The sequence below is a fragment of the Festucalex cinctus genome, chromosome 10, assembly GCF_051991245.1.
Source record: "Festucalex cinctus isolate MCC-2025b chromosome 10, RoL_Fcin_1.0, whole genome shotgun sequence".
Classification (NCBI taxonomy): Eukaryota; Metazoa; Chordata; class Actinopteri; order Syngnathiformes; family Syngnathidae; genus Festucalex; species Festucalex cinctus.
In genome coordinates, this window is record NC_135420.1 from 28,070,457 (window position 1) to 28,080,418 (window position 9,962).

A 9,962-nucleotide genomic window follows, 5' to 3' on the forward strand; every position below is an offset into this window, starting at 1 on the left:
GTATCTGGACACACCATGCCAAATTTTACACTTACATAACCATTTATGTACCTGTCGTATCCTTACTTTTATTCATCATTTCATCACACAATCCTAAAACATTGCTTTTTGACCCAGAGGATTCAACTATACCATTTTTGCGTGTCTTATTACTTACTAGCTATATTATTTATTAACGGGCAAAAACTATGAATATAAGATCACCGTCAAATATTACGTCTGTAATATCCATATACAGTGCATTACATAATATGCATTTGTATTAAGACACTACCATGCTAAAAATATGCACACGACTGTTCTGTAAACTACACCTAAGACAACCAAACTTCACAGATCTAACATGATTCTTCATTCTTTTTTGTTCTACAGATGTATCAAATGCTGCCACACAGACAGAAGAAGCCACTGAGGACATGCACGAAGACGATGATCACAATATAACAGGACAGGTTAACCCCCCTGAAGTTTTAGCCCGCAGGTCAAAGCGTCCTAGGACTAATTCATCCATGGAGGTTACATTATCCTAAGACAGACTATGTGCTAACCCAAACTCTTTGACCCCAAGGGATTCATCTGTCCCAGAAAACTTTTACACTAAAGAGTTTATCTGTCCTAGGGCGCTGTTAACCCCAGGTTAAAGTGTTATTTAATCTGTCCTGTTACAACAGCTATACATAAACAGCTGCATTCCTCTCCTGTTCCATCTCTCGCACTTCTTTCATCTCTTTTTCTCCTCTACTTATACCTATGCTTGCTCATGTGCTTTTTTCCCCTTTAGATGATGTCATTGGTTAGCCTGCTTCAAAGCTACATTTTTTCTTGAATAACTGTCACACATTTACTGTTTGCTGGACCCTACAAAACTGTCACAATACTTCACTATGTCATGAATACATATGTGTTGCACAGCGACACCACATTAAGAGTCATCAAAAAGCTTTTTATTTGATCACACACCATCTCTGTGCCATGCAATGTTTTCAAATGAACAGATGCTGGTTTTGAATATCAAACGAGCGACTTTTCATGAAACTTTGCACACACATCAGAAAGTCCACACTTTTGAATTTATTTTGGGAATTGTGCATCATTTTTGGCCTTTTACTGCACCTTTTTACACACAAGGCACGGCAAATGCATTTCTATTTTCCATGGTCCTTGTCTATTTAACAGTACCCCAACGTGCAAGTCCCCCGACTTGCATATACCCCAACGTGGCCCGGGTTGCGAGGGCCCTTTATAGCTGCTCGCAGCTCTAGTTCTTATTATTATTCTTCTCCGCAAACAATCGCATTTTTGAGACACTAAACGTGACCGAAAACTCACCAAACTTTACACGCACATCAGGCCTGGCGAAAAATTTGATATTTTCAAGTCGCCATACATGATAACAGAAAAATGGCTCCTTAGCGCCCCCTACATAGGTTAAACGGATCCCTGTCCCGCTACGATTGTCCGACGGCTATGAAAATTGTGTGGCACCTGTAGCACATCCCAATGAACAAAAACCTCTTTGAAGTGTGTACCCTAAAATAGACAGAAAGTGAGGTATGAGTATTTAAATGTCCAATTTTTGCCAATTTTTGCACATTTACAGGGGTCATACTTTTGCCCGCTTCTCCTACACGGTTAACCCGATTGACTTCAAACTTGGGATGTACCATCTCAACACCTGGGACAACATCATTGTGAAAAATGAAAAGTTTTTGATATACTATATGACGGCGGCGGCGCATCAAATTTAGAGTTTAAAAATTCTTACTTCACGAGGCATTGCCGGTTGTACGTTTAATCTAGAGCTACGAAAATTGGTACACATATGTAACAGGCTATGACCTACAAAAAACTCTTTTTGAACCATATGCTAAACCTAACAGGAAGTCCACCATTTTGATTTATTTTGGAACGTGTTGCCATTTTTTTGGCCATTTCATTGGAGTCTTATTTTAACGAACTCCTCCTACAGTGTTTATCCGATCATCTTCAAACTTGGTGTGATTCATCTTAAGATGTTGAAGATGAAAAGTTATTGAAAGCTTTGTATTTCGTCGCACGCTGTTGTCATGGCATGCACTGTTTGCAAAGGAAAAAAAATATCCTTAAAGAAGCATTGCCAGTTGTACGAAGCAGCTAGAGCTACGAAAATTTGTAGACATATGTAACAGCCCAAGATGTACAAAAAAGTCTCCTGGTGCCCTGTGCTAAACCCAACAGGAAGTCCCCCAGGGGCCGGGCATCACATTTTGAGCTAAAAAAAACTCCTCTTTAACAAAGCATACCCGGCTGTACGTTTCACCTAGAGTTACCAAAATTTGTAGAGGTATATAACAGCCCTCGATTTACAAAAAACTCTTTTTGAACCATATGCTAAACCTAACAGGACGTCCGCCATTTTGATTTACTTTGGAATGTGTTGCCATTTTTTTTGGCCATTTCATAGGGGTCATATTTTAACAAACTCCTCCTACAGAGTTTATCCGATCATCTTCAAACTTGGTGTGATTCATCTTAAGATGTTGAAAATGAAAAGTTATTGAAAGTTTTTTATTTCGTCACATGCTGTTATCGTGGCATGCACTTTTTGCAAAGGAAAAAAATCCTTCTTAATGAAGCATTCCCAGTTGTACGAAGCAGCTAGAGCTATGAAAAATTGTAGACATATGTAACAGCCCAGGATCTACAAAAATGTCTCTTGGTGCCATGTGCTAAACGCAACAGGAAGTCCCCCAGGGGCCGGGCATCACATTTTGAGCTAAAAAACTCCTCTTTAACTAAGCATTCCCGGTTGTACGTTTCACCTAGCGCTATGATAATTTGCAGGCATACATAAGAGCCCACGATGTACAAAAAAGTCTCTTGGAACCATGGGCTAAACCAAACAGGAAGTCCGCCATTTTGATTTATGATGGGATTTGTTGCCATTTTTTGTGGCCTTTTTCAGGGGTCATATTTTAACGAACCCCTCCTACAAAATTTATCCGACTGTCTTCAAACTTGGTATGTTTCATCTTAAGATGTTTAAGATGCAAAGTAATCGAAAGTTTTTTATTTTGTCACACGCTGTTGCCATAGCAATGCATGGGAATTGCACACCATATTTTGCGTTTTGATTAAACACCTAAAGCTATGATAATTTGCAGGCAAACATAAGAGCTCAGGATGTACAAAAAAAGTCTCTTGGAGCAATATGCTAAACCAATCAGGAAGTCCACCATTTTGATTTACGTTGGGATTTGTAGCCATTTTTTGTGGCCTTTTTTAGGGGTCATATTTTAACGAACTCCTCCTACAAAATTTATCCGACTGTCTTTAAACTTGGTGTGCTTCATCTTAAGATGTTTAAGATGCAAAGTTATCGAAAGTTATTTATTTTGTCGCACGCCGTTGTCATGGCGATGCATTGTTTGCCAAGTAAAATGTTACTTTTTTTTTTTGGTCTAAACATGTGCAAAAACTCATGAAACTTTACACACACATCAGGCTTGTCATCAGCATGAATATTTTAGAGATTTCTTATTCAATTTGCAATAAATGGTTCAATAGCGCCCTCTAGACATTTTTATGAAGCTTTTGCAAATGTTTTGTGTTTTATGATTCAGCTAGATTTGTAAAAATTGGGATACCTATCAGCCTAAGACTTACAAAAAGGTTTCTAAAGCCATATGCTGAATCAAAAAGGAAGTCTGCCATTTTGATTTACTTTGGTATTTGTAGCCATTTTTTGGGGCCTTTTATAGGGGTCATATTTTCAACAGACTTATCAGATCGTCTTCATTCTTTGGCGTGTTTCATCTTAAGATATTTAAGATGAAAAGTTATTGAATTTTTTTATTTTGTCACACGCCTTTGCTGTAGCCATGCATTGTTTGTGAAGAAAAATGCTTTTTTGAGAGTCTAAATATGGGTGAAAACTCACAAAACTTTGCACACGCACCAGACCTGTCTAGAACATGAATATTTTATTTAGAGATTTGTTGTGCTATTTGTAATAAATGGCTCAATAGCGCCCTCTAGACATTTTTATGAAGTCTTTCCGATTATATGATTCAGCTAGATGTGTGAATATTGGCAGGCATGCCGAATATATTCAAAAAGTATTCTATATAGCCATGTGCCAATCCATTTTGATTTTATTTTGTTAATTGTGCATCGTTTTTGGCCTTTCCATGAAACTTTAAAAACACAAAGCATGGCAAAAACGTTTACAATTTAGATGGTTTCCTATTTGACAGTACCCCAACATGCCAGTACCCCGACGTGCAAATACCCCAACGTGGCCCGGGTTGCGAGGGCCCTTTATAGCTGCTCGCAGCTCTAGTTCTTCTTCTTTTTATTTGTTATTATTCTTTTCCGCAAACAATCACATTTTTGAGACACTAAACGTGAACGAAAACTCACCAAACTTTACACACACGTCAGGCCTGGCGAAAAATTTGATATTTTAAAGTCGCCATAGGTGATAACAGAAAAATGGCTCCATAGCGCCACCTACATAGGTTAAACAGATCCCTGGCCCGCTACGATTGTCCGACGGCTATGAAAATTGTGTGGCACCTGTAGCACATCCAGATGAACAAAAACCTCTTTGATGTGTGTACCCTAAAATAGACAGGAAGTGAGATATGAGTATTTAAATGTCCAATTTTGGCCAATTTTTGCACATTTACAGGGGTCATACTTTTGCCTGCTTCTCCTACACGGGTAATCCAATTGACTTCAAACTTGGGATGTACCATCTCAAGACCTGGGACAACACCATGGTAAAAAATCTAAAGTTTTCGACATACTATATGACGGCGGTGGGGCATCAAATTTAGAGTTTCAAAACTCTTACTAAACGTAGTATTGCCGGTTGTATGTTTAACCTAGAGCTACGAAAATTGGTACACATATGTAACAGACTATGACCTACAAAAAAGTCTGTTGGTGCCATATGCTAAACCCAACAGGAAGTCCGCCAGAGGCGGGGCATCAAATTTTGAGTTTCAAAATTCTTACTTAATGAAGCATTCCCGGCTGTACGTTTCACCTAGAGTTACCAAAATTTAAAGACATATGTAACAGCCCTCAAGGTACAAAAAACTCTTTTTGAACCATATGCTAAACCTAACAGAAAGTCCACCATTTTGATTTACTTTGGAACGTGTTCCCATTTTTTTGGCCATTTCATAGGGGTCCTATTTTAACGAACTCCTCTTACAGAGTTTATCCGATCATCTTCAAACTTGGTGTGATTCATCTTAAGATGTTGAAGATGAAAAGTTATTGAAAGCTTTTTATTTCACTGCACGCTGTTGTCGTGGCATGCACTTGTTTGCAAAGGAAAAAAATTCTTCTTAATGAAGAATTCTCAGTTGTACGAAGCAGCTAGAGCTACGAAAATTTGTAGACATATGTAACAGCCCACGATGTACAAAAAAGTCTCTTGCTGCTTTGTGCTAAACCCAACAGGAAGTCCCGCAAGGGCCGGGCATCACTTTTTGAGCTAAAAAACTCCTCTTTAACGAAGCATTCCCGGTTGTACCTTTCACCTAGCGCTATGATAATTTGGAGGCATACATAAGAGCCCACGATGTACAAAAAAGTCTTTTAGAACCATATGCTAAGCCAAACAGGAAGTCCGGCATTTTGATTTACTTTGCTATTTGTAGCCATTTTTTGGGGGCCTTTTATAGGCCTCATATTTTCTACAAAACTTATCAGATTGTCTTCATTCTTTGGCGGTATTGCCGGTTATACGTTTAATCTAGAGCTACGAAAATTGGTACACATATGTAACAGACTATGATCTACAAAAAAGCCTGTTGGTGCCATATGCTAAACCTAACAGGAAGTCCGCCAGAGGCAGGGCATCAAATTTTGCATTTCAAAATTTTTACTTAATGAAGCATTTCCGGCTGTACGTTTCACCTAGAGTGACCAAAATTTGAAGACATATGTAACAGCCCTCGAGGTACAAAAAACTCTTTTTGAACCATATGCTAAACCTAACAGGAAGTCTGCCATTTTGATTTACTTTGGAACATGTTGCCATTTTTTTGGCCATTTCATAGGGGTCTTATTTTAACGAACTCCTCCTACAGAGTTTATCCGATCATCTTCAAACTTGGTGTGATTCATCTTAAGATGTTGACGATGAAAAGTTATTGAAAGCTTTTTATTTCGTCGCACGCTGTTGTCATGGCATGCACTGTTGGCAAAGGAAAAAAAAATCCTTCTTAATGCAGCGTTCCCAGTTGGACGAAGCAGCTCGAGCTACAAAAATTTGTAGACATATGTACACATTTGTCCACATATATATATTTACATATGCATGTAAAAAAATTATGTCAGGCTAAACTAAATGGTTGATTAGGCCCCACACATTTTCACCTTACCATACCCGGCCCTCTTTGCAAAAGGTTTGAACACTCCTGGCCTAAACCTAGGTGTATACTCAAACTATGCACGCACATAAAGCCTGGAACAAAATGTGTAATTTAGAGGGTTCTTGTTTTGTTTTTTGTATTCCTTATATTTCATGTCATTATACTTGACACACTATTTTTACTACTCACTGAATCAGTTATAAGAACATTTAATTGATACAATCCAATCACATCCTAGAGAATTGAAAACACATTCAATCATGAGGTTGTTAAGACACATTTACTTCTGTAGCACGTAACCACAAACAAGTTGCGACATCCCCTGATCTAACCCTCCAACCGGGCAAGGAAAAACTTTCAGGGGTCATATTTTAACGAACCCCTCCTACAAAATTTATCCGACTGTCTTCAAACTTGGTGTGTTTCATCTTAAGATGTTTAAGATGCAAAGTAATCGAAAGTTTTTTATTTTGTAACACGCTGTTGCCATAGCAATGCATTGTTTGTCAAGTGCTGCTTTTTTTTTTTTTTATACACATGAAAACTCATGAAACTTTGCAAACACATCAGACTTGTCATGAACATGAATTTTCAGAGATTTATTGTGCAATTTGCAATAAATAGCGCCCTCTAGACATTTTTATGAAGCATTTCCGATTGTATGATTATGCTAGACCTACAAAAAAGTATTATGTAGCCATTTGCCAAACCAAAGAGGAAGTCCGCTATTTTGATTTTATTTTGGGAATTATACATCATTTTTGGCCTTTTTCATTCAACTTTGCACAGAAAAGGCATGGAAAAAACTAACATTTTAAATGGTCCTTGTTCCATGTAACAGTTGTCAAGTGCTGCTTTTTTTTTTTTTTATACACATGAAAACTCATGAAACTTTGCAAACACATCAGACTTGTCATGAACATGAATTTTCAGAGATTTATTGTGCAATTTGCAATAAATAGCGCCCTCTAGACATTTTTATGAAGCATTTCCGATTGTATGATTATGCTAGACCTACAAAAAAGTATTATGTAGCCATTTGCCAAACCAAAGAGGAAGTCCGCTATTTTGATTTTATTTTGGGAATTATACATAATTTTCGGCCTTCTTCATTAAACTTTGCACAGACAAGGCATGGAAAAAACTAACATTTTAAATGGTCCTTGTTCCATGTAACAGTACCCCAACGTGCCAGTACCCTGACGTGCAAGTAACGCAACGTTGTGCTCAATAGCGCCCTCTATGCATTTTTATGGAGCATTTCCAATTGTATGATTCAAGCGATACACAACTAAAGATGACTTGACCTAGATTTGTGAAAACTGGGAGGCATACCTATTAGCTTAAGACCTACAAAAAGTATTCTGTAGCCGTATGCTAAACCTAAAAGGAAGTCCGCCATTTTGAATTTATTTTGGGAATTGCGCACCATATTTTGCGTTTTGATTAAACTTTGCACACACAAGGCTTGTCAAAAACATTTTAGATGGTCCTTGTCCTATTTGACAGTACCCCAACGTGCCAGTACCCCGACGTGCAAGTACCCCAACGTGGCACGCCTTTGCTGTAGCGATGCATTGTTTGCAAAGAATTTTTTTTTTTATATGATTCAGCTAGATGTGTGAATATTGGGAGGCATACCTATCAGCCGAATACCTCGATAAAGCATTCCATAGCAATGTGAACAAACACAAAAAGCATGGCAAAACATTTACAATTTAGACGGTTTCTTATGAAACAGTACCCTAACGTGCGAGTACCCCGACGTGCAAATACCCCAACGTGGCACGGGTTGCGAGGGCCCTTTATAGCTGCTCGCAGCTCTAGTTCTTATTATTATTCTTCTCCGCAAACGATCACATTTTTGAGACACTAAACGTGACCGAAAACTCACCAAACTTTACACGCACATCAGGCCTGGCGAAAAATTTGATATTTTAAAGTCGCCATACATGATAACAGAAAAATGGCTCCTTAGCGCCCCCTACATAGGTTAAACGGATCCCTGTCCCGCTACGATTGTCCGACGGCTATGAAAATTGTGTGGCACCTGTAGCACATCCCAATGAACAAAAACCTCTTTGAAGTGTGTACCCTAAAATAGACAGAAAGTGAGGTATGAGTATTTAAATGTCCAATTTTTGCCAATTTTTGCACATTTACAGGGGTCATACTTTTGCCCGCTTCTCCTACACGGTTAACCCGATTGACTTCAAACTTAGGATGGACCATCTCAACACCTGGGACAACATCATTGTGAAAAATGAAAAGTTTTTGATATAATATATGACGGCGGCGGCGCATCAAATTTAGAGTTTAAAAATTCTTACTTCACGAGGCATTGCCGGTTGTACGTTTAATCTAGAGCTACGAAAATTGGTACACATATGTAACAGACTATGACCTACAAAAAACTCTTTTTGAACCATATGCTAAACCTAACAGGAAGTCCACCATTTTGATTTATTTTGGAACGTGTTGCCATTTTTTTGGCCATTTCATTGGGGCCTTATTTTAACGAACTCCTCCTACAGTGTTTATCCGATCATCTTCAAACTTGGTGTGATTCATCTTAAGATGTTGAAGATGAAAAGTTATTGAAAGCTTTGTATTTCGTCGGACGCTGTTGTCATGGCATACACGGTTTGCAAAGGAAAAAAAATATCCTTAAAGAAGCATTGCCAGTTGTACGAAGCAGCTAGAGCTACGAAAATTTTTAGACATATGTAACAGCCCAAGATGTACAAAAAAGTCTCTTGGTGCCCTGTGCTAAACACAACAGGAAGTCCCCCAGGGGCCGGGCATCACATTTTGAGCTAAAAAAACTCCTCTTTAACAAAGCATACCCGGCTGTACGTTTCACCTAGAGTTACCAAAATTTGTAGAGGTATATAACAGCCCTCGAGGTACAAAAAACTCTTTTTGAACCATATGCTAAACCTAACAGGACGTCCGCCATTTTGATTTACTTTGGAATGTGTTGCCATTTTTTTTGCCCATTTCATAGGGGTCATATTTTAACAAACTCCTCCTACAGAGTTTATCCGATCATCTTCAAACTTGGTGTGATTCATCTTAAGATGTTGAAAATGAAAAGTTATTGAAAGTTTTTTATTTCGTCACACGCTGTTGTCGTGGCATGCACTTTTTGCAAAGGAAAAAAATCCTTCTTAATGAAGCATTCCCAGTTGTACGAAGCAGCTAGAGCGACGAAAAATTGTAGACATATGTAACAGCCCAGGATGTACAAAAAAAGTCTCTTGGTGCCATGTGCTAAACCCAACAGGAAGTCCCGTAGGGGCCGGTCATCACATTTTGAGCTAAAAAACTCCTCTTTAACGAAGCATTCTCGGTTGTACGTTTCACCTAGCGCTATGATAATTTAGAGGCATACATAAGAGCCCACGATGTACAAAAAAGTCTCTTGGAACCATGTGCTAAACCAAACAGGAAGTCCGCCATTTTGATTTATGATGGGATTTGTTGCCATTTTTTGTGGCCTTTTTCAGGGGTCATATTTTAACGAACCCCTCCTACAAAATTTATCCGACTGTCTTCAAACTTGGTATGTTTCATCTTAAGATGTTTAAG